Source organism: Lepidochelys kempii, chromosome 3 (assembly GCF_965140285.1).
Source record: "Lepidochelys kempii isolate rLepKem1 chromosome 3, rLepKem1.hap1, whole genome shotgun sequence".
NCBI classification, from domain to species: domain Eukaryota; kingdom Metazoa; phylum Chordata; order Testudines; family Cheloniidae; genus Lepidochelys; species Lepidochelys kempii.
This window is the reverse complement of record NC_136382.1, coordinates 103,627,858-103,653,647: the sequence shown is the minus strand read 5'-3', so window position 1 is coordinate 103,653,647 and position 25,790 is coordinate 103,627,858. Positions and strand designations below refer to the sequence as shown.

The window sequence follows — 25,790 nt, the reverse complement described above, 5'->3', positions numbered from 1 at the left end:
TGCACAACCACTGGCAGAGAGCGGGGAGAAGCAGGACCCGGCGGCGCTCTCAGGGGAGGAGGCGGAGGTGGAGCGGAGGTGAGCTGGGACAGGGATGACGGGAAGCTGCTGGGGGTGGGGCGGCAATTATTTCAGGGCCTAGGGGTGGCAAAATCATTAATCCGCCACTAAATGGCTCCTTTGCCCTGTGACTAAAGTGCAGGGCAAAGAGTGGGGCTGAGTGCAGCCCCAGGTAGATCAGATCCCAGGCTACAGCTGAACTACAGACAGTGTGCATCAAAGTATGTGTGGGCAAAAGGGGGCTTATAGGTGGCCACTGGCATCTACATCACAAAAGCTGCTCAGAGCAGAGGATTGACAGGCCACTGAAGTGAACTGAGTAATTGGGGATTTTCCCTCCACTCCTCTATAGGCAGTGTTTTACTATTGTAACTATGTTCACTGAAATGGGTTCTGCTGTGTTGCTGGCTGGTGGAAGAAACAAACCTGGAAAGAATTAAAAGAAAATAAGAGCAGTGGCTGGGGGACTGAGTGGGCAAAGGGATAAGGAGCCTTTCAGCAATTTGAGTCAGTGCAGTCTTGATCAGCAGTGATGGAAAGGCCTTAGTATCTGGTGAGTTATAGGCACTGAGATGGTGGTCTGCGCCCTGTGCTAGCTAACAGATGTCCACATTAAAAAATCTTAAACACCAAAACACTCTCATACTTTGCATTATTTGCCAGTCTCAGCAGACAATCCAAGAGAAGAAAGATGGTTCTTGTGGAGACAGCATCAGACTGGGACTTGGACGACTGGCATTCACTTCCTGGCTCAGACTTCCTCTGTGGCATTGAACAAGTAATTTCATCTATCCTTCACCTCAGTCAGCTGTCTATAAAATGAAAATAACATTTCCCTGTCTCAGAGGACTGCTGTAAAGATAAATTCCATTAATGATTGTGAGTCAGTTAGATATTATGGTAATGAGGGCCATATAGCTGTCAGCTCGAGAAAGAATGAACTCCCTCCTGATGAAATGCTCCCTCTGAACTGAGCCGTGTGGTGAAGAAGTCGACTAGCCCATGCTGTGTACCTGTTGTGTGAAGAGAGGACTTCAGTCCCCACAGCTGTTGATTTGGCACCTTTCACTAGCACTAAGTTCACTTTCAGAACTAGCTGATAAGTAATCAGGAGGAAAAATCCTTTCTGAAGGCTGTGTGAAATAATATCTACTGAACTTTGTCTGTAGACAGCTGGTATCTTCGGAGAGGCTTGGTTTGAGTTGTGTTATATAACTGTGTTCTGTCTCTTTTCTTTAATTCTCTTATTTGGCTTTTGCTGCCCATGCCAAGACCTTATCAGTATAGCCTGAGTTAGCAAAGAACATCTAGTGATCAGGAACCAGGAAGGTGTGAGCTATGTGCAAACGTTTCCAATTACATGCTTCATTTGCCTTCTGGGAGGAACGCTCACCTGGACTCTTGTTCGTGCTTAGAGTGTGATTGGGAACATAGTATGTGAGGAGACCTATCCCTGGCACTCATCCCACAGTCAGCACCTGCCAGTGAAGCTAGCTGGCCACAGCAGGAAGTGCATCCCTGAAGGATGTAGCATGCTCCCCTACCCTAAAGAAAGGGACCTATTGCGTTCTATAGCCCATTTACAATCACTAACTGTTTAGCATATTTGTGCTTAATATAATTTCAGTCCTAGTTTGTCCTATGTGTATTGTTGTGGGGAAAGGAGTTCCTTCTCATGTACTCATGCATGATGCTAGAAAGATTAGGTGGGAGGTGGTATAGCATTATGTAGCCCCCCCCCCCCCCCCGGATTTTGCCAACAGAACATTGCACCAAGACATTGTGATCCTCTTAGGAAGGTGCTCTCCCTCTAAGAGAGAGTTAAGTTTCTTTGAGCAGTCCCTGAGGCCCCTAGAGCCTTATTCCCTCATAGCCAGAATTTAAACAAATTTCGTGAAGGTTATGGAAAAGGAGACTATCCATTGAGACAGAATTTATACACGGTTACAACCATTAATGTTATTTACAGAGAGAGAGAGAGAGAGAAAGGATCTTGGAAGTCATCCTGTTGGTTTTTTTTCCAGAAATCATTTAACAGTAAATGATGGTCTCTGTCCTGATCAGGAGACTGTTGAGCCTTCTAAAGCTAATGTCAGCTGACAAGGTCTGTCTTGCTTTTCACTAATTGCATGCTTCTCAGTTCTCTGTGTAAAGAAATGAGCGAACACCACAGGGGAGGAAGAGAGGTTTCCAAGAAAGGTCCAAGCACATTTGGCAGAAAAGGGCAGTGTTTCATCTTATGAGAGATAAATGTGGAGGGGAAAGGAGGGGAAGAGAGATATTATGAGCTCAAATTAGGAACGTTTATTAAAGCATTTGTAGTTGAGAAATATTTTTTTATTATTATTATTTGTTCTACAGTAGCATCTAAAGAATCCAGCTGAGATCAGAGCCTCATTGTGCTAGGTGCTGTGTATAAACAAAAACAGAGACAGTTGCTACCCCGAAGAGCTTACAATCTAAATAGACAAAGCAGTCAAAGGGTGGGAGAAGGTAAATATTATTATTCAGCTTCTGCAGATGGTGAATTGAGGCACACAGGGGTTTGCTGAAGGTCAGAAAGGAAGTCTGTACCTGATCCATGGACTGAATGCAGATTTTCTGAGTCCTAATCCAATGCCTTAACTGCAAGACCAGCATTGTGCTGTTTGGACCACTATAATAAACACAATTTAACAAAGGTCTCAAAGATAGGGCTCCATAAAATAATTTAAAATGACCTTGTGTTTGTATCATAGTAGTGGGCAAAGGCCTCAATCATGATTGGAGGCACCATTGTGCTAGACATTCTGCAGACTCAGCAAGAAACAAGTTGCTGCCCAACTGAGTTCAAGACAAGATGCAATAAGTGGGAGTAGCAAACAAATGGAGGGCATGGACATTTTCTGTCTTTATTTTTAAATCCTTAATCACTTGAGGGATTATCTTCCTGGTGGATGAGTGTCCATTTCCAGTTGACTTCATATTGATTCGGTCCCTCATATTACTTTTAAAGTATTCTTAATGGGCCTGATCCAGAGTTCACTGATGTCAATGGGAATCTTTCCACTAATTTCTGTGGGCTTTGGATCGTACCCTATGAGACACGCTGAATTAGAAAACTGATCTAAGTGACACATTTGTGCTGAAAAAAGTCATTCAGCATCCTTTCAAAGCTTCCTGAAAGGGATTTTTTTTCTTTATTCTCATTTTGCCCCCTCATTAGGTTCTAAAACTTAGCCTTAGCAATGTTTAAGTGCGTGGGGGTTGGGTACATTCTGGTTAAGGTAAAGCTCTGTAGTGATGGAGGAGAGGAGATTAAGTTTGCAGCCTGAGTTATCTTGCCTATATCCTTAAAGCATGATGTTCTGTCCTAATAGAATATGGTATTTTACTGTATATCCAATTGGAATGGAGATATCCATGTTTTACAACCAAGACCTTTGTACTTAGCTAGCGCAATGGGATTTTCCTGGTTTCATTGCCCTTATTTCAAACAATGTTCAGAAACATAATATGTTCTGAGTACAGAGATGCCACAGAATAGAGATATCAGGACACTTTTATTAGATTCTGAGTATTACCTCCTTTTTCCATTTAGAAATAAATATACATAAGGAGGATAATATTTGGATGAATCAATATTGTACTTAGCCACAGTAAGCCCATTCTGAGTCAACTGGTTCCTTACATGATATGACCATAACATTGTATTGAAAAAGTTATTTATATTCTGCTCACCCACAAACATTGAGATGCTTTATGGATATATACTGAAAGTTTGTTGTCAGCAGGCTTTGAAATGAGCTTTTTTGCTTTAAAAACATTTATTTCTTCTGTCTGCAGACAGCTTGGTTGTTCATCAGTGGGACTTAAAACGTTGGGATCATGAATGCAATCATTTAGGAAAGACAAGTTTCCAATCATAACAAACATACATGAAACTATATCAGAGGAACACAGTGCATTTTAGTGCAAGAGGCAGGAAAGCCATTCTCAATCCTATGGACAGTTTTCATGCTTCTGTTCTTACTTCTCATTATTTCAGAATGTGCTAGCACAAATAATGAAGGACAGATGCCTGCTGATCCTTCTCCACTGGATGGTCAGCCCATGATTTTACACAATACTGCTATTCTTGTTAGATCTCTGACACACCACCTTTTAAAGGTGCTGTTAGGCTGAGAGAACTAGCAAAGTCTTAATAAAAGACTGAGGCGAAAAACAAAGATAGTCTGCCAGTCATCACAAAAAGTGTTGCCTCCAGAATATTAAACACTGTACACAGCTGAGTAAATCCCATATGTCTACATATACCCACGAGCCCTGACTGACAGTTGCCTTGTTCATATTCTTAGCTTTTACACCACTTTTATTCTAGGTCTGCCAGGGACTGCTTTCCTACCAAAGGAAGTGAGAGCAATCTCAGGGTTGTGCAAATTTATGCATTGCCACCTTGAGTGGCTGAGAATCCCATACTCCCTCCCTGCCCTAATACACACACAGACACACATTATCCTCCTTACACCAGAGGGCATGCAAGGAGGGATGGGTCTAGAACTGCTCTGTATCTGAAGAGGTGTCCCCTGGGAGCTTCCTTCCTCCTTTGTGGCCCCTTTATGCCTCCGGAACAGCATGAAGGGACAGCAGCACTACAGGGAACTGGACTCATAATTTCTTTTAGTTGCTTCTGTTGAAAGATAGGAAAGACAGAGTGGGTAATCCTTTGGCACTCACCACACACCTAACTATTTCCTCATATCTAATTTCAATGCTCTATCTTTCCTTGCATTGTGTGTATATTTATTATAATCCAAACATGTTTGCTATATTCTTCATCAGCTGAGCATTAGGAGTCTGGCAGCTGCACCTTCCACCCTGCTGGCAATGGCAGCAAGGCTGAAAACAATTCAGGTTAGGAAATTAAAGCTCTAGCCTCCACTGACAGTCTGAGATCTTACCAACCATATGTAATGAAAATTCAGCTCAGGTTTTGAAACATATTGAACTGCTAAAATCAACAAAAAGCTGGCACATAATGTACTTTGAGGTTATTTTTAGATTGAATCTGAGTGGACTTTTGACACCTATTCAGAATGTGCCTTGGCACGCAACAAACTAATTTATCAAAACACTGAAAACATTTAGACAGTAACTACTTCATTTGCTGGTAAATTTCCTTCCTTCTTGATCTCTCTCTCTCTAAAATGTTGAATTTGGATACCAAACCATAATCATGTGATATGCAGGAGGTGATGTTCTTGGAAAAGAGTTACAACTTATGACCCAGAAAATAGCTTATCTTTTCCGTGGAAAAGGACAAGTGTGTTCATTGAGATAAAGTCTTAGTTGGAGCAATTTCTAACCCTTTAATGAGCTGTAATGATTAAATTAGTACTTTTTTACTGTACACATATTTATAGCAAATACATTAACTGTGCATATGGGTATATATGTTTCATAAAAAGAAGGGCATACATATGCATTACATATATATAATTCACACACATATATATTTGTATTCTATTTATAATAGTCAGTGTAACAACCATTTCTATTCCCCTTTCAGTTATGTACATTGTTTCCTTTTGCAATAGTTTTCTGTACACACACACACATACACACACATTCACTGAAATTGAATATAGTATATATTCAACTGATGCAAAGGACCTAAAGGAGAATATGTATTGTCTTTTGTATATTCTAAACAGCATAAAGGGGTTAACTTTGTAACATTTTATATACAGATACCGTGTATCTTTATACAGCTAGAGCAATACATGTCATGGTAAATTTAACTGCTGCTATCTTTCCATCTGAGCCATTTCTTAGTATTCAGAGGCGTAACGGGTGGTGATTCAAAATATGCAATCGCTTACACTCAGACATTCAGTTCACAAGTTAGTAGCAGTGTAAGACACACACACACACACACACATACACAATAAACCCCCACAACTACAGGGGTTAACAGCCCTTCTCACTAATGCCATTGGATCAGGTACACACTGCTATCCTACTCATGCCAATAGTAAAGGTCTATCCATTTAGCTGTCACTACCCTGCCTTAACTGTTGAAATCCAGCACCCCAGTAAAACAACAGAACTCGGCCTTTATGCCTCTAAGCCACCTTGGCCTTGAGCTGCAGCTCTGCAAAACATATTGTTTACTTAGTCACTAAGATCTATCATTGAGCCTTCCCTACTCAGGCCTCTGTCTATCAATTTCAAGGCAAAAAAAAAAAAAAAAAAAAAAGCGCACAAATAAAGTTAATAAAATACCCAAAATTCAAAAAAAGCTACACAAACGTAAAGAAAAACAGATCTCTTTTCGTTCCATAACTAACCATGTCACTCTCATGGATGCCTACAGAAACTTCCTACATGGAGCCATAAGGAGGGTTTAATTAAAGGCCAGCACAGACTTCTTCCTGGTAGCTAATTCCAATTTTATCTTAAAATATAATACTGAAGAACGGGGAATGTCCCTTACAAGAGGCTGTAAGCAGCATAGCAATGGAACTATTGCAAAGCTGGAGGTGCTTCAGTAGGCTTCAGACAAAATCTGGTGGTTTTACACAGGCTGAGCAATGAACATGACAGGCCTTAAAATGAGTGGGCTGCTTTAAGTGATACCTCCTCTTTAGCATAGTTAGCTTTGTTATAAGCAGTTACTGCACATAAACTTCTCTCTTGCCACGTGGCTTTATTTGCAGGTGATAATAAGGAAGGGCAATATTGCCCGATGGAAGAACAGAAGAGGAAATGCAGAACACCATGTCCAGCAGAACTTTTATTGCATTCCATTCAATTTGACTTTGTCATGAGAGCTTCAGAGCACCGAGCTATGACCTTATCAGTAAGGTTGTCTTAGGTTAATGATTCTGGCAAAATAAATTTTCCCCCCTCCAAATTAGGCCCTGATCCTTCAGTAAGAACCACACAGGCAGACCCCTGCACCAGTGTAGAATCCCATTGATGTTGATGGGGCTCTGCATTTGTACATGAACCTGTTCACATGTTTCTCATGAAAGGATTTAAGTCTAAGTTTGAGTTCAACAAGACTTTTCCCACTATTTTAAGCCCATTATGTTCCATAGGGTGAACAGGTTTTAGAAACAATGCCAATGTGTTTTTCTAGCTCAAGAGAAAACTGTGCCAAAATGAGTGTCCTATTTAAAGTGTGTATATATGGGGGGGAGGGAGGGAGGGAAGAATATCACAGTGTATCATTCTCCAGATTTCTGCTCCTCTTTTCAGACTCCCTCTACCTGTTTTTATTTTACACTGCCCCTCTTCTTCTGCTTCATTTTCACCCTATTATTTTCTCCCTACCCTTCTCAGCTCCCACTCTTTTTTTCCTGAGCAAAGCAGGAACCCAACAGTACTGTAGTTCATGTCAAACTTTGAAACATATATTGTTTGAGTAAGTTCATAATTCACGAGGTTGAATTCACCCATCCCTGCTTATTACAGCTTCCATTAATTGTGTTGCAGCCAGTCACAGGAAAGCTTTTGGTGTGTGTGCAAAGTCTACTTTATAAATCACAAGTAATGGAGATGAAAGCTTCTAGTGCAGTCTCCTGGAGGAAAATGATTACCGCAGTAAAGTATCATTTTTGCAAGAAAGATTGTGTAATAACAACTTGATGGGATTTTATATTACTGCTGTAACCCAGAGATGAGCAACAAGGTGCACTGTGTGCATTAATAACGTGTGTGTAGGTGGTAAATTTCCCATTGCTTTTGTGAGTTTGAAACATGTTTGAGATATAGTCATACAGCACACTCAATACAAACTATCTGACCCTTTGTACAGTTTCATCCCACATATCATGCATGTGGCATCTAGCATGTAGTATACATTCATATCACATCATGCATGTAGGTGATTTCCCCCTCCCCCCATGAATAGTATGTATTGCTTATTAACACAGGGTCAAAATCCTCCATATGGAAAAGGCCAGCACAAGTCAACCACGCATGACTTATGTCCCACTAACACCCTCAAAATAGAGCTTACGTGGTGTAAAAGTTTTGTTCTGCCCTTTGGTATGGAGGTAAATTTCACCCCATAAGCAATAACTGGAATGTGTGCATAGCAATCCAATTTAGCCTGAAACAGCCTTGTATAGGCCTTTGAATGTAGTGTACACTAAGGCTGCACATAGAGAGTGAGTTCCACATTTGGATAAATTTTTGAAGATTGTGGACTAAATCATATTAAAAGATATGAATACAAATAAATTCTGCTGAGCATAATAAAGGTGATGTTTTCTAGGACTCCGTGGAGGAGATAATATTTGCATTCCTTTTTAGCTCTCAGGGCAGTTTTGAATTGAATATGAATAATCCAAACATTACAAGCTCTGCTTAGCTAGTGAAAAAAAAAAAAGTGGCTGTGTTCCCCACCCCCAAAAGAAATAAATACAAAAATTACCTATGGGGTTTCTGACCCCTGAGGAGCCTGCTGAGCCTCCAGACTCTTTTGGTGACGTTAGTGGCTTGAACAGAAATTATTTTTAAAAAACTGTTTAGAAACTCTGATGCCAATCTCTCCAGCCAGGTCTTAATGGTTCCCAGCAGCCTCACTAAGTCATGAAAATAGTGGACCAGGCTAGGACATGAACTATTTACATTGGGGCAGGAAGAAATCATCTGAAATGGGAATAGGGCACCTCCTTCCCCAATTATTATTCTTAACTCTCTCTCTCTGTGGTCAGCTACTACAAGCCATTATTTGGAGGTAAATAATTAAAGAATCATTGGGCCAGAGAAAAAAAGTGCTGTAGCCTCCTGGTTAGGGAACCTTCCTCAGAGGTGGAAGACCCTGGTGCCCAACCCCAGTGCTCCAATCACTCTTTCATTATTGACCTACAGTGGAACAATTTATTGAGAAGGAGAAACTGAGGGAGCCCCTACAGCAGAACATCCCATAACTCAGTGGTTAGCACATGTTCCTAGGACACCCCTTATCAATCCTTTCTTCCCTGCTGGCACACAGGGGGAACTGAACCTGGGTCTCCCACATTTCTTGGCTAAAAGTTATAAAACAGGTGGTGGCACCTCCTCCTCCAGCCATTTTGTGTGGAATGAAGCAGCTGCTTAACTCATTCTCACAAGAAATGCCTTCGGTGACTAAACCACCTGCCTCCAGAAGAGACATTCCCATTCATGGATCACTAGCAGAGCGAGGCACCTCCCTACAGCCTGGACTTAGAATCATAGAATCATAGAATATCAGGGTTGAAAGGGACCTCAGGAGGTCATCTAGTCCAACCCCCTGCTCAAAGCAGGACCAATCCCCAACTAAATCATCCCAGCCAGGGCTTTGTCAAGCCTGACCTTAAAAACCTCAAAGGAAGGAGATTCTACCACCTCCCTAGGCAACGCATTCCAGTGTTTCACCACCCTCCTAGTGAAAAAGTTTTTCCTAATATCCAACCTAAACCTCCCCCACTGCAACTTGAGACCATTACTCCTCGTTCTGTCATCTGCTACCACTGAAAATAGTCTAGAACCATCCTCTCTGGAACCACTTCTCAGGTAGTTGAAAGCAGCTATCAAATCCCCCCTCATTCTTCTCTTCTGCAGACTAAACAATCCCAGTTCCCTCAGCCTCTCCTCATAAGTCATGTGTTCCAGACCCCTAATCATTTTTGTTGCCCTTCGCTGGACTCTTTCCAATTTATCCACATCCTTCTTGTAGTGTGGGGCCCAAAACTGGACACAGTACTCCAGATGAGGCCTCACCAATGTCAAATAGAGGGGAACGATCACGTCCCTCGATCTGCTCGCTATGCCCCTACTTATACATCCCAAAATGCCATTGGCCTTCTTGGCAACAAAGACACACTGCTGACTCATATCCAGCTTCTCGTCCACTGTCACCCCTAGGTTCTTTTCCGCAGAACTGCTGCCTAGCCATTCAGTCCCTAGTTTGCAGCTGTGCATTGGGTTCTTCTGTCCGAAGTGCAGGACCCTGCACTTATCCTTATTGAACCTCATCAGATTTCTTTTAGCCCAATCCTCCAATTTGTCTAGGTCCCTCTGTATCCTATCCCTGCCCTCCAGCATATCTACCTCTCCTCCCAGTTTAGTGTCATCTGCAAACTTGTTGAGGGTGCAATCCACACCATCATCCGATCATTTATGAAGATATTGAACAAAACCGGCCCCAGGACCGACCCCTGGGGCACTGCACTTGACACCGGCTGCCAACTAGACATGGAGCCATTGATCACTACCCGTTGAGCCTGACAATCTAGCCAACTTTCTACCCACCTTATAGTGCATTCATCCAGCCCATACTTCCTTAACTTGCTGACAAGAATACTGTGGGAGACCGTGTCAAAATCTTTGCTAAAGTCAAGAAACAATACATCCACTGCTTTCCCTTCATCCACAGAACCAGTAATCTCATCATAGAAGGCGATTAGATTAGTCAGGCATGACCTTCCCTTGGTGAATCCATGCTGACTGTTCCTGATCACTTTCCTCTCATGTAAGTGCTTCAGGATTGATTCTTTGAGGACCTGCTCCATGATTTTTCCGGGGACTGAGGTGAGGCTGACTGGCCTGTAGTTCCCAGGATCCTCCTTCTTCCCTGTTTTAAAGATTGGCACTACATTAGCCTTTTTCCAGTCATCCGGGACTTCCCCCGTTTGCCACAAGTTTTCAAAGATAATGGCCAATGGCTCTGCAATCACAGCCGCCAATTCCTTTAGCACTCTCGGATGCAACTCGTCCGGCCCCATGGACTTGTGCTTGTCCAGCTTTTCTAAATAGTCCTTAACCACCTCTTTCTCCACAGAGGGCTGGCCATCTACTCCCCATGCTGTGATGCCCAGCGCAGCAGTCTGGGAGCTGACCTTGTTAGTGAAGACAGAGGCAAAAAAAGCATTGAGTACATTAGCTTTTTCCACATCCTCTGTCACTAGGTTGCCTCCCTCATTCAGTAAGGGGCCCACACTTTCCTTGGCTTTCTTCTTATGTGACTTAGGTGCCTATCACTGTGAGGGAGCAGGCCTTAGCATACATCCCTCTCATCAGCATCTCCCATTGGTTAGCTTAGGCAGTTCCCCACTTAACGTGCTGGCTTTTGTGAATTGCATTCTGTGGCACCAGTCTCTCTCCAGGCATTGGCTAGGGAGCTGAGGTGCTTAACATTGGTGAATTGCAGTGTTGTTCCAGTGAATTCCTAAGCACCTAAAAGTTAGGGTTCAGAGTAGCAGCCTTGTTAGTCTGTATTCGCAAAAAGAAAAGGAGAACTTATGGCACCTTTGAGACTGACCAATTTATTTGAGCATAAGCTTTCGTGAGCTAGAGCTCACTTCATCGGATGCATTCATGCCATGCTCAGTGTCACACTGCCTAAATCCCTTTGTGACTCTAGCCCATAGTGACAAACATGATGAAATGTTTTTATTCTGATGTGGCAGTATTTTGTAGTCACTTTGCACTGGTGTAGATGGCTACACAGGATTCAGGGAAAGAGAATCAGGCCCATCATTTTATGTATAAAACATTAACAAGAGAAGCACAAACATGCATATTCATTCCAGTGCAAATAATTAACTAGCAGCACAGCTTACAGAAGTTTTAACAAGAAATAGCCCAAAGAGAACTTTAGAGGCTATTTTTTTCAAATATTTAATATTGGAGTGTGCTTTGCACTAAAAGAAGATAAGAAATCACCAAGAAATTGTAGGTGTGGCTGCAAAATGATCTGGTTATTACCCTACCCTCACACACTCACAAACAGAACAACAAGTGATTTTGATTCTAACTGTGGTTAATGGAACAAACTTAAAGTCCCAAAGTAGAAAGACTATAAGGTTACCAGTCTCTTTAAAAAGTTTGAGAAACATGTACACCTTGAACTTTTGTATCTTTAATTTCCTGGCTGCTTGCCATCTCAGATGATCTTTTATCTGTCCCACCTGGGGTTCCTTGACACTGAAACTGACTGCATTAACAAAGCCATTCCATACTGATGTTGTCCTGAGTGACAAGGGCCCAGGTAGTAAAATCCAGTTTGTCAGTCAAAAAGAAGTAGACAGCGTTCAGGCTTTTAATTGTTACAGAGCTTTAGACTGTGAAAAATTAATCCACCACGTCTAAATAAAGCAGTGATTTTTCCTTACCTGCATTTCCCATTGCCACTCTACAAGTAGAAATATAGAGCCAACCTGATCATTCTTTTCAGATGCAAGTTGAGGTAGAGAATAAATCCAAGTCTGGGATCAAATACAATTACAGCTATGCCTGCAAGATAGGGAGTTTATAACTTGCCCTTAAAAATGTGCTGCTAGCTGAAATCTGTAACATAAATTATCAGGCCAGGAGTACATTAAAAAAAATTAAACATCCATTTGGCTCTTTTAAAATGATAAAACTGTCAACAACTGACTGCCTTTTTAACTACTTCCTAATGCAAGTTGCATATTTTTTTTCTATATTAAAAAATAAGCAAAGCAGCTGAGATTTCAAAACATCTACGAATAGAATATGTCTTGTTTCTAAGGATTATCAGTCTAAACATGTTACCAATGGAATCACAATGTGCAAACATATGTCTTATGAATCTTCAAATGAGCCATAATACATATGAAAGGTGACCTGCACGTGTGGAAAAATTGGACTTGTGCCTCCTTTTGTGTTTTTATGATGAAAAACCTGAAATGGATTAACTTGCTCTAATAAACCAAAATATCCTTAAATGTATTAAGGAATAATAATGAAAAATGCACCCAACAGTTCAAATCCACATTCAGATCGTACAAAGAAAGTCCAAAAGAGCATTGCCCTCTATCAAGTAACACACAATATATGAAATGCAGAGACTGTTTTTATTACCTCTGCTTGCCAACCTCTTTTTAGCTGTGACTGGCAAGAAGGTTGTGTCCCTTTCTCTTGGCTACGGACCTCTCTCTGATTATCTGTCACCTTGAGGTTAGATTTCTGCAACGTGCGCTGTGTGGAATTAAACCTTCAAACCATTTGGAAACTAGAGCTAGTGCAGAGCACAATGGCTCAGCTTTCTTGCCAGGAGCACATGAATTCTGTGCTGCCAGACAGCTGATTACAGGGTGAAGTCCAAAGGGCTGGTTTTAACCTATAAAAGCCAAAATGAACTGCTTGTCGTTTCCCATGTGCTACTATTACAATCATCCATCCTGTTCCCATTAACAGACACCTCCTTACTTAGAAGAGGATGGGGGAGGGAGTAGGACATTCTTGGTCCTTGGCCTTATAATTCAACCACTTGTCTCATTAGTTTGCCAGAGGCTAGGTTCAGAACACATTGACAGAGTCAGCTGTGAAGAGTCCACATCTATAAAATGGGGATAATGATACTGGCCTCCTTTGTAAAGCACTTTGAGATCTACTGATAAAAAGTCCTGTATAACAAGAAGGTATTATTATTCTCAAAAAGAAAAGGAGTACTTGTGGCACCTTAGAGACTAACCAATTTATTTGAGCATGAGCTTTCGTGAGCTACAGCTCACTTCATCGGATGCATGAAGTGAGCTGTAGCTCACGAAAGCTCATGCTCAAATAAATTGGTTAGTCTCTAAGGTGCCACAAGTACTCCTTTTCTTTTTGCGAATACAGACTAACACGGCTGTTTCTCTGAAACTTATTATTATTCTGTTTCTCCAGGTTTACCCTGGTAGGAGAGTTGCATGGAGGATAGAGTGGGTTGTTGGGAATCCACCTTGGAACTACAAAGCGCGTTTCCTTAGGCAGTCTACTCCTTTTATAGTCGATTTGATATGGTTTAATTTTTTTATTTGAAAACTGAGACCAGAGGATTGGCTCATCTGAAAAACCTCTCAGAAATGGCCTGAGGCAATGCCTATTGAAATCAATGGTGATAATTCCATTGACTGTACCTGTTGCAGGTACTGGGATGAGTGGGCCTAGGCCAGAGGTGGGCAAACTATGGCCCGTGGGCCACATCCAGCCCTCAGGACCCTCCTGCCCGGCCCCTGAGCTCCTGGCCTAGGGGGGGCCTAGCCCCTGGCCCCTCCCCCGCTGTTCCCCCTCCCCCGCAGCCTCAGCTCACGGTGCCGCCTGCGCAATGCTCTGGGCAGTTGGGCGGCGAGCTCCTGGGGCAGCGCAGCTGCAGAGCCGGGGCCTGACCCGGCGCTCTGTGCTGTGCGGTGGCATGGCTGGCTCCAGCTGGGCGGCACAGTTGTAGTGCTGCCAGCCACTGGTGCTCCAGGCAGCGCGGTAAGGGGTCAGGCAGCAGGGAGGGTTGGATAGAGGGCAGGGGAGTTTGGGGTGGTGGTCAGGGGGCGGGGGTGTGCAAAGGGGTTGGGGCGGTCAGAGGGCAGGGAACTGGGGGGTTGAATGGGGGCAGGGGTCTCGGGGGGGCTGTCAGAGAACATGGGGGTTGGATGGGGCAGTAGTCGGGGGGGGGGCGAATACGGGGCTGGGGCCAGGCCATGCCTGGCTGTTTGGGGAGGCACAGCCTCCCTTAATGGCCCTCTATACAATTTCCAAAACCTGATGTGGCCCTCAGGCCAAAAAGTTTGCTTGCCCCTGGCCTAGGCTCACTTAGAACTAAACACCCACCCCCTCACTCCAGAGGGAAGAACCACTGAACTCAGACCACAAATGAATGATTGAGGCAACAAATAATAAAACAGGAATGAGAGTGAGATCAAAGGTTAAAAATCCAGGAACCAGAAGGGGACACTAAGCAGAGAACCCTCGACAGTGCTCACTACTCCTCAAAGGCAGCTAAGGAGTCAGTGGACACTGCCCAGAGGAACTCTTCTTGGAGATGTGATTTGACCAGGAACTGGAAATAGGCCCCACAGTCACAGAGTACCCCTCCCCTGTCCATCTTCCTCCTCCTCGTGTGATGGATGGCCACCTTGGCCAGCACCAGGAGGAGGTTGACAAGGATGTCTCGTCTTGACCTTGTGGGGACATGGGTGGGATGTGCAAAGACAAACATGTGAGGGGAAAAGTGTAGCCAGATCCTTAGTAAGATGTTCTGGAGGCATTAGAAGAGTGGCTGCAGCCTGACACACTCTACAGAGACATGTGTCAGGGTTTTCCTCTTGCTGCAGAAGGAACAGGTATCTGGGGATTCTGTGAACCATGCCAGGTACATGCCCATGCTCATGGCTCCATGGAGGAACTGCCAACTAAAATCCCCTGTGGGCCATGGAACCAGAGTGGAAAACAGACTGGCCCACTGGGGCTCCCTGCCCTCTGCAGATGGCAGTAAGTTCCGCAAGTTGGTGCTGGAGTGGGACACAAGGGCAAGGAAGTGGATGGTATGAAGATGTACAGATGTTCTCTGATGTGGATCAAAGATGGAATGGCTGGATGGCATTCAGTCTACTCAAGTTGTGTGTCAGGGGCAATGGGGAGGCTCTGGGGGCAGGGGCCTGATGATGTGCTCCAGTTCCACTGATTGCAATGGGCCTTGGACTGGGCCCTAACAAGTATAGATGTAGAGTATTATTGTTCAAATTCAAAAGCAAAAAAAGGAAATACTTTTTCTCAGAACATACAATTAGACTGTGGAACTCATTGCCACAGGATGTTGTCGAGGCCAAGAATTTAGCAAGATTCAGAAAGTGATGGGACATTCATTTGGCTATCAAGAATATGAAGCATTATAATAATGAATGCTAACAAAATTTTGGAAGGCATATCAAACCTTAGGCTTCAAAACTTAAGCCAATCTCTTATTCTTTAAGATTAGGATGAGACCTAATGTGGGGGCGAAGATTATCCCACATCTGCTGACTGTGGGGCTCTTGCATCTTCCTCAAAAACTTCTGGTATTGGCTACCGTCAGAGACAGGATATTGGACTAGATGGACTTTGGGTCTGGTCAGGTGTGTCAATTCCTATGTGTGATGGGTTGGATCACAGAAACCCCATGGGGGCTGCCAACTGATGTGCCAAGACTACTTCTGCCTCTGCTTTCTTGCCCTGGCAGCTTAGGACTTCAGTGCCCTGCCTGGTCTGAGCCAGACCCGCTAGCCTGCTGCAAACCCAGACCCAGGTCTGAGCCACATCCCCTAACAGCTGTAGGCTTAAACTGAAAGCAGCTTAAGAAGTGTTCCTGTCTTTAATAAAGCTTATACAGGGTAAACTCATAAACTGTTCGTCCTCTATAACACTGATAGAGGTATGCACAGCTGTTCCCCCCACCCCAGGTATTAATACAGACTCTGGGTTAATTAATAAGTAAAAAGTAATTTTATTAAATACAGAAAAGTAGGATTCAAGTGGTTCCAAGTAATAGCAGACAGAACAAAGTAAATTACCAAACAAAATAAAATAAAACACACAAGCCTATGCCTAATACAGCAGGAAAACTGAATACAGATAAAACTTCACCCTCAGAGGTATTCCAGTACACTTCCTTTTACAGCCTAGTCTCCTTCTAGTGTGGGTCCAGCAATCACTCGCACCCCTTGTAGTTACTGTCCTTTGTTCCAGTTTCTTTCAGGTATCCTTGGGGATGGAGAGGCTATCTCTTGAGCCAGCTGAAGACAAAATGGAGGGGTCTCCCACGGGTTTAAATAGACTTTCTCTTATGGGTGGATATCCTTCCCTCCCCTTGTGTAGAATTCCAGCTACAAGATGGCGTTTTGGAGTCACATGGGCAAGTCACATGTCCTGCATGACTCAGAATTTACAGGTAGCAGCCATGGTTCACATGCTACCTTGAACGGCCTCATGTAGACTTCTTATGTGGATTGGAGCCTTCCAAGATCCATTGTCCATTAAGTGCTTCTTGATTGGGCACTTAACTTGCAAATTCCTCTCTAAAGAAGCTGACCAAATGCCTTACTAAGGCTATTTAAAATCAAACAAGTATACAGCCAATATTCATGACTTCGAATACGACACATGCATACAAATAGGATGAATATATTCAGTAGATCATAACCTTTACATAGATATGTTACATGGCATATGTAGCATAAAACATATTCCAGTTATGTCATATATACATTCATAAGCATATTTCCATAAAGCCTTATGGGGTGCACAGTCACACTATGTTCCTATTAATGAATTAATTATAATTTTTCATTTAGATAGGGCATTAATGGCATGTAGTCATAGTAAATTGCAGCTTATTACTCTAGGTGAGTAAACCCAGAGAAGCTGAGATTCAATTAGTGTCTGTATGGTTTTATTGACACAAACTCCAACCTGTGTCCCAAAGACAAGCTCTTCTGGATTACGGCTGGGAAATTGTTGTCCCTCTCCTATTTTTCATGCTCCAGACATGGGCTTCTAGAACATGAGATTTTTCTGGGACAGCTACAGTGAAGCAGGTGGGTCTCAACTCCATAGTACCATATATGATGTTTGTGACACAATGCAAACATCTGCTATTGTTAACGGTCATTACTACTTGTTATTAAACCTACATAGTACCAGAGATTTACACAACTTTCTGCAAAAACAGAGTAGGCCATATTGCCTATCCTGAAAAGCAATTCATAGCATTCAGCTCCTTAAACACTGTTGATTTGGACAGATTCTGATTCCTGCCTGAGCCATTTGCCCAATTTTATTCAATTGGTACAGGGTTGTGTAGAAATCTTTACAGCTTTGTGCATCCAGATGCTGAAGTTCTTACTCAGTCCTTATTCAGGCAAATTTGCATCAATGTCTAGGTAAGGAATGAGTTGATATTGGGAAAGGACTTCATACTTTGGCTCCTGATGAATCAAGAAGCACCCTCTTTTTATAGACTTCTTACACACCATCAACCCTGTAAAAATGTAAGGTTTCAGAGTAACAGCCGTGTTAGTCTGTATTCGCAAAAAGAAAAAGAGTACTTGTGGCACCTTAGAGACTAACCAATTTATTTGAGCGTAAGCTTTCGTGAGCTTCAGCTCACTTCATCGGATGCATACTGTGGAAAATACAGAAGATGTTCTTATACATACAAACCATGAAAAAATGGGTGTTTACCACTACAAAAGGTTTTCTCTCCCCCCCAAACCCACTCTCCTGCCGGTAATAGCTTATCTAAAGTGATCACTCTCCTTACAATGTGTATGATAATCAAGTTGGGCCACTTCCAGGGAAGAAAACCTGGATTTGTGCTGGAAATGGCCCAACTTGATTATCATACACATTGTAAGGAGAGTGATCACTTTAGATAAGCTATTACCAGGAGGAGAGTGGGGTGGAAGGAGAGAAAACCTTTTGTAGTGGTAAACACCCATTTTTTCATGGTTTGTATGTATAAGAACATCTTCTGTATTTTCCACAGTATGCATCCGATGAAGTGAGCTGTAGCTCACGAAAGCTTATGCTCAAATAAATTGGTTAGTCTCTAAGGTGCCACAAGTACTCCTTTTATTTTTTAAAAATATAAGGTTACTCAGACTGAATGTTCAGCATTTGAAATTTGTATTCAGTTTAGGTTCTTATACTTCATTTCTCACCCTAGTATCTGAGCTTACCCAAAATGATGAGCAAGTGTGTATGTCAACAGAAGCCCTTTTTATGTTAGACTTCTGACACTTGGCATCACATGATATGAGACTGCATCAGACATATGGTAACCTGACATTCTCTATGGGTTTTAATGACAGCATAAGCAAGTTTGGAATGTCAATGTCCGTATAAACTGAAAATGCAAACAAGCCAACAGTTATAATATTGCACTCCTTCATTAAACAGCAAAATGTATACTGGGTGCAGTCCAAATGGCTATTTGTATTTTTCTTTGAACTGAACAGAAGAAATTACAGGGATTTTTTTAAAAATGGTGTAGCTCACGAAAGCTTATGCTCAAATAAATTTGTTGGTCTCTGAGGTGCCACAAGTCCTCCTTTTCTTTTTTTAGGGACTTTCTTGTTACTTATTGTAGGGATTGAATGTCAAAGTGAAGAAAATACATAAAATTGTGCATCAACATTTTTGTCATTTCTTTCCCTGACATTTCATAAGCCAGAAACATTATGTTTCATGAAATGTTTCAAAATGAAATGATTTCCACAAAGAGGACAATTTTCTCATTGAAAAGATGCAAAACTAAATATTTTGCAATTTTTAGTCAGAACAGGACCATTTTTTGAAGTAAAGTTACATGAAACTTCATTGTTTGTAGTGGCGTAGCTGTGTTGGTCCAAGGACATTAGGAAGACAACGTGGGTGAGATAGAATCTTTTATTAGACCAACTTCTGTTGGTGAAAGGGACAAGCTTTCAAGCTACACAGAGGTCTGGGAAAGGTTACAGCTAAACACAAGGTGGAACAAATTGATTAACATAAGTAGTTAACACATTTTCTAAGGGACCATTAATGGGCCACTTCACCTTGAATGGTCTCCTAGAATATGTGTTAACTACTTATGCTAAATAACTTGTTCCACATTGTATTTACTGTACCCTTTCCCAGACCTGAAGAAGAACTCTGTGTAACTGGAAAGCTTGTGTCCTTCATCAACAGAAGCTGGTCCAAGAAATGGTATTACCTCACGCACCTTGTCTCTTTACTGAAACTTCACTGGCAGTTCATGATATGAGACCATTTTCTAACATGCAAAAACCTCTTTGATTTTTAGTTTTTCCATCCCACTTTCCATTTTTAATCACACCTTTGCTAGGAATGATCTTTATTTGTTAATGAGAATTATTTTAAAAGTACTAAACTAAGTTCAGAATGTTCTTTTCATGTAGCATAGAGTTGAAAGACTGTCTTTCATCTCCTACTTCCAGATGCTTTATAGATGGAGTCTTACAATAATATATATTTAAAGAAGAGCATGTCCCCATCTGTATATAAAAAGGAGGTGATGGAGTGGTTTTGTTGGAGTGATAATGATGATGTAAACTCAGGAAGATGTTGTTAATGTGTACTAGAACATTATGTGCCCTGTCTATTGGTTGTATTTTATTTCACCTGCTAACAAGTGAATTTTGCCAGGCTCCTGAGCAGCGCTTTGCTGCTGTTAGTTTCCTCGAGTAGCAGGAAGTGACACAGTGAGTTCTTCACTGTTTATGGACTTTGCAAGGGGTGAGATGACACTGCTGTGTGGAGGGTGTGGTCAATTTACATCCCCAAAAGTTAGTTTAAATGGGACATAAGAGGTGCATAGACATTGGACAAGCTTTCTGCCCAAGGGTGAATTTATTGCAAAGAATGTGGTTTATAGGCCCCTTCAATTTGGTCCTAGGAATGTTTTCCTGTCTCTGGATATCAAACAGAAATCACCAAATCCACTTGCTCTTCAAAGCTGAAGTGACTGAAAAGTGAGCTCTATCCCAGAGTATACACAGACTACACTGCACCGCACCAATTCCTTTACTTTGTCCTGTGCAAAGTGCCATCATGGATATCAGGGATCGGAACATTAGAGGTCTTATTAATAGGGATGCACAGATTTGTTCATATCCACTAAGTACTGACCTGATCCTTCACCCAGAACTCAAACTGAAGTTGCACAGAAGAGTTTTCAAAATTCAAAATATTTCAGTTAATTTTAAAGACAAAAAACCCATATTGGCCAGCTTTATGTGCCTTGTCTAGTTCTGAGTCAAAGTGCCATAAATACTTTGAACAGAATAATTTCTTTTGCTGTGTTTCAAACATGAACAGACCAAAATAAATCAGATGTTTCTTGAGAAACTCATGTTTTACCATGAATTTTTAAGCTCAGATTTGCAGAGTTCAGGATGTTCAGATGGGTGAAATAAGGTTTCCAAATAAGTATCCAAACGTTTGCTGGGTACTTACCTGGAATAAATCTCCAGCCTTTTGAGCTTCACCTACCAATAATTATAACTATGATACTAGTTCATATTATTCCAGATCATGTTTGAGTCTGACATCAACACTGAGTGACAAAGAGAACAGAATAGTCCTGACATCATCAGAAAATTGCATTCTAGCTTCCATCAACAAAATATGCAGTCATTACTTCTTTCAGAGTAGCAGCCGTGTTAGACTGTATCTGCAAAAAGAACAGGAGTACCTTAGAGGAGCGGCTAGGTGCAGCTGCGCCACTGTAAACTCTCTAGTGTAGCCACAGACCAAGTGTATAAGCCCCCTACCCCTACAGCTGATGGCTATAAATTGAATCCTGAATGACAGTTATCCTTCAGGATAATGCCCTGTACTAATGAAGACTTCTCCTTTCCAGACTAAACAAACCCAATTTTTTCAATCTTCCCTCAAACATGACCTATGAGGGAAGATTGACAAAATTGGGTTTGTTTAGTCTGGAGAAGAGAAGACAGAGGGGACATGATAACAGTTTTCAAGTACATAAAAGGTTGTTACAAGGAGGAGGGAGAAAAATTGTTCTTAACCTCTGAAGATAGGACAAGACACAATGGGCTTAAATTGCAGCAAGGGCGGTTTAGGCTGGACATTAGAAAGAACTTCCTAACTGTCAGAGTGGTAAAGCGCTGGAATAATTTGCCTAGGGAGGTTGTGGAATCTCCATCACTGTGGATTTTTAAGAGCAGGTTGGACAAACACCAGTCAGCGACGGTCTAGATAATACTTAGTCCTGCCTTGAGTGCAAGGGACTGGACTAGATGACCTCTCGAGGTCCCTTCCAGTTCTATGATTCTATGACAAATCTAAGCACCGAATGAATTAATGAGAGACGACCCTCAAAATGCTTGAGACTGTTTGGATAAACACCCATAAATTTGGAAGCTTCTCCAAGCTATCTGATCCCCTTGTGGAAAACTTACAGCTTGTCAAGAGGTTTTTAATACTTCCTGCTTGTAGTCCATCCAGATCACAGCCATTTCTCATGGGGTGTCAGTGAACATAATGTGGAAGCAGCTAGATGTGTGTAAATTAAAAATAAGGAAAAAATGAAAGTTAGCCTACCTTTTTCAAACCTTATACAACACACAGCTTTGGGTGAAGGTTTGGTGGGTTTCCAAACCAGTTAACTCATATCCAGAATAAACATTCATTGTCATATTACACAACCATGAGAAATGGGACTTATAAGATGTGATGGGAACCTTATAGGCCATTAAGTATGCTGGTGAGAGCTGCTCTCTGTAAGAGAGATTATTTCACAGTTGACAGGGTGTCTTCCTGAGCACCTCCACAAATTTGAGATTACCTGATACAGACCTTGGATTAGAATGTCTCGGGGTAGGCATGTTCAGCAGAGGTCTCTTGAGTCCCAAATTCTCTTCCTCCCCTGGTTTGACAGAGCCTGAGTCTGTTGACCTTCAGGACACATGAACTGCCTGATTGCTCAGGCTTTTAGCTGAGAGTTTATTATAACTGCTGGGAGAGATGGTGGCTTATGTTTAGAACTCTGTTATTGACTCTGTAACATTCAGCTTGCTATTAGTGAACTAATTTTGTAGAGTTTTAAGAAATTTTTCTGCCTGTAACTCCAGAGATAAGTGTGATGGGCACTTTAAATAAATATATTACATTAAATGAATCTTTTTTTAATTGCTTACCCCCCTTATTTCTTCTGTTCCTCTTAGGTGCTCAGCTTTTTACAGGCAAAGCCTGTCCTGAAGTAGCTTCCTTCTGCATCCCGTCTCCATTTGGTGAGCAGTCACTGTCTCCTACTGCTGTTTCAGCACAGCAGGCAGGGCAGCTGCAAGGACAATGAGGACATGGATTCATTGGTAGGGGGTATGTTCTGCAGTGGTGCAGACGGCTTGGTACTTAAATGTATGGGCCAGTCACAACAGGCTCATGGTGTGAGACCTCCCCCACCCCATGCTTCTCTTGCAATCTAATGAGCAAAGCAATTAGTGAGTCATTGTTTATTCACACAGATTAACTGTGAAGAGTGAGGAAATTTAGGTAATAGGTTGCATATTCCCGTTCTCTTTCCCAAATTCAGGGTATGTTGATATTTTCTCATATTATTTATCATGATTTAGCAGTGCAGATGAAACTACATACAAACCCCAGAGACACATATTGGAGAATGGGCATTAGCTAGCACACATTTTAAGAGATAAACTAAGTATAGGTGAAAAGAGAACAGGAGGACTTGTGGCACCTTAGAGACTAACCAATTTATTTGAGCACAGGCTTTCGTGAGCTACAGCTCACTTCATCGGCTGCATTCAGTGGAAAATAAAAAAAGTATCAATGGAGCCATTTGAACTACATGAAGTAGTGCTAACATGGTGTCAAATTTCAAAGGGGTGTGGCACCTGTAAAGCACTGTCTAAATCATGGTAAATTTAAAGCCAGAAGCAACAGTTTATGTCCACACTATAAGATGCATTATGAAATTGTCTTTGAGTCTTGTAGGGAGGTAACCAAACATGGTCCTGAAGCATTGTTAGTATTCTGTTGCTCAGCAATCAAATTGCTTGTGAAACAGAAAACAGAGCGGTTGTTTTAGATTTAATGCTAGGAGGACAGTACTTACGTTATCTAACAATATACAATGGAGAGTGGTGTAATGTAAAATAGAACTGAGCTCTTCATGTCTTCACCTTAATAGATGAAGTTACAAAACAAATACAACATATGTTGAATTTTAGACCAAATCAGGTTGCACTCAGGCAAAACCCTCATTAACGTCAATGAGCTTTAGAATTTGGCCTTTCCTTTGCATATAACTTGATCTAGCTAAAATGCAGCTTTCTAGACACCAGTGCTAAATAATCCATGTCAGAGGAAGGAAAAATAATTGTAGTGTTATTGTTATTGCTATTTTTGTTTGTTTGGCTGGGTGGTGGAGGAAATAAAAAGCCAGGTGGCAGAGAGAACACAAAACTATACTCAAGGATTTGCTATCACAGCAAGTGAACAAACAGTATGCATCCGATGAAGTGAGCTGTAGCTCACGAAAGCTTATGCTCAAATAAATTGGTTAGTCTCTAAGGTGCCACAAGTACTCCTTTTCTTTTTGAACAAACAGTGTTATCTAAAGCAGCTGCTTGGACAGAGGATTCCCTTAGTCTGTTAATTCACTTTGAATAAGTCATTAGCTAACATTTTTCCTGGGGTGGTGATCACAGGGGGTGCTCCCCGCCAACAATGTCCCTGAATTGAAATGAAAACCACCCTGACAGTTATCAGTAAGTATAAATGACTCACTAATCCTATTAATACTTCCATTTGCAATGGGACTCAGGTCTAACTGGGAGTGACTTAATCCTCCTTGTTTAAAGGGGCCATGCCCTTTTAGTCTATTCCCTCGGGTTGTTGGTTTTTTTTGGGGGGGGGGGTGTTAAACAAGCAAAACAAGACAGAGCCAGAGGGGAAGTGAAGCAAGCACCTAGATCTCTCTTAGCCTGCTTAGGAACACACTGTTTCATTTGGTCAAAGATGGTTGTCTAAAATCTACTGCTCCCAGTGTGATGCTGCATCCATAACTCAAAGAAACTTTATTGATCGGGTGGGGAAGGCTGGAGTAGTGATCAGGCTTCTGATAATTAAGGAAAATTTTGCATCTAATTCAGCAAAGAAAATGTCCTTTAAATGTGTATTGGGTCAAGGAAGTACCATTCAGACATGTCACCTGTGTTTTAGCCTAGTAGCTAATAAATAATGACGAATAATTAATGGATATATTGTGTGTGTGTGTGTGTGTGTGTGAGACTGAAGTTCATTCAGTGCAGGAGAGAGAGGAGTATTCAAAGCAGTCTGGGCTTTACCACTCTGGCCCTATCACAGATGGAAAAAAAAAAAGGATTAAATAAATAATGAGGTAGTCTTAGTGAATCAAGACTCTGAAGGAATTAATTTGATTTAGGTTGTGGGCCTATACACACAGGCAAATGGAGCATGTTGGGTGAAGCTCATCCTGATTGTCTACTAAAACTGGTTTCTTTTGCCTGTGCAGATGGAACTAAACTGGGTTTCAACCATGTTACTGAAGCATGTAAATATCATGGTTAGCCCTATAAACATCAGGAGAGAAATTCACTCAGGGTTTGCTTCCAACATAAACCCAGGCAGACGTCCCTGAGATGGAAATTATGCCAGAAGAGCCTGGAATGGTACAGAAACACAACTTCCCTTGTACCACAGTGGGCCAGGGAAGTCCCAAAGGTGGGTGGCGCTGCTGGAAAAAGGGCTTAACCAGGATGGCTAGGGGACCACTGATTCAGAATATCCCCTCAACAGCCTCTGCCAGTGGGGCTTCCATGGAGCTCCAGCCATAACCTGTAGAAATCCTGAGAGAAGATGCTATCAGTAAGAACATATGGCCCTGTTTGGGTGACTATTGGGTGAATGTGCCCAGAATGCAAGGACGTGACATTTACACCATTTTCCTGCATAAGCACTAATGAACCTGGTACCAGATTTGTAACACAATATGGCAGCATGGTTGTCATAAATATAAAGGGAAGGGTAACCACCTTTCTCTATACAGTGCTATAAAATCTCTCCTGGACAGAGGCAAAATCCTTTCACCTGTAAAGGGTTAAGAAGCTAAGGTAACCCCGCTGGCACCTCACCCAAAATGGCCAATGAGGGGACAAGATTCTTTCAAATCTGGGAGGGGTGGGGTAGGAGCAAAGGGTTTGTCTGTCTGTGTGATGCTTTTGCCGGGATCAGATCAGGAATGAAAGCCTTACAACTCCTGTAAAGTTAGTAAGTAATCTAGCTAGAAAATGTGTTAGATTTTCTTTTGTTTAATGGCTTGTAAAATAAGCTGTGCTGGAGGGAATGTATATTCCTGTTTTTGTGTCTTTTTGTAACTTAAGTTTTGCCTAGAGGGATTCTCTATGTTTTGAATCTGATAACCCTGTAAAGTATTTACCATCCTGATTTTACAG

General features: G+C 41.9%; 1 protein-coding gene and 1 long non-coding RNA gene across 5 annotated transcripts in view; one reads left to right on the top strand and one right to left on the bottom strand.

Annotated features, from left to right (window-relative positions):
* The window catches only part of LOC140909032 (uncharacterized), a 116,897-nt gene that overhangs the window by 3,562 nt on the left and 87,545 nt on the right, over positions 1-25,790 (bottom strand). For 2 of the 3 annotated variants that reach the window (XR_012158053.1, XR_012158054.1), the window contains exon 2: positions 22,494-22,636. The gene's annotated coding sequence lies outside the window, so the exon portion shown is untranslated. Of the gene's footprint in view, positions 1-16,299; positions 17,810-22,493; positions 22,637-25,790 lie in introns of those variants that run through there. The other variant, XR_012158055.2, reaches the window with a different exon arrangement.
* Positions 1-25,790, top strand: LOC140909034 (uncharacterized). Of its 2 annotated transcripts, XR_013635566.1 has the most exons (4): positions 1-78; positions 724-838; positions 22,521-22,674; positions 24,851-25,790. It is a non-coding gene; the product is annotated as an uncharacterized LOC140909034 (long non-coding RNA). The 2 variants fall into 2 exon arrangements; XR_012158056.2 differs by lacking the exon at positions 24,851-25,790 and having other exon boundaries at positions 22,521-23,846.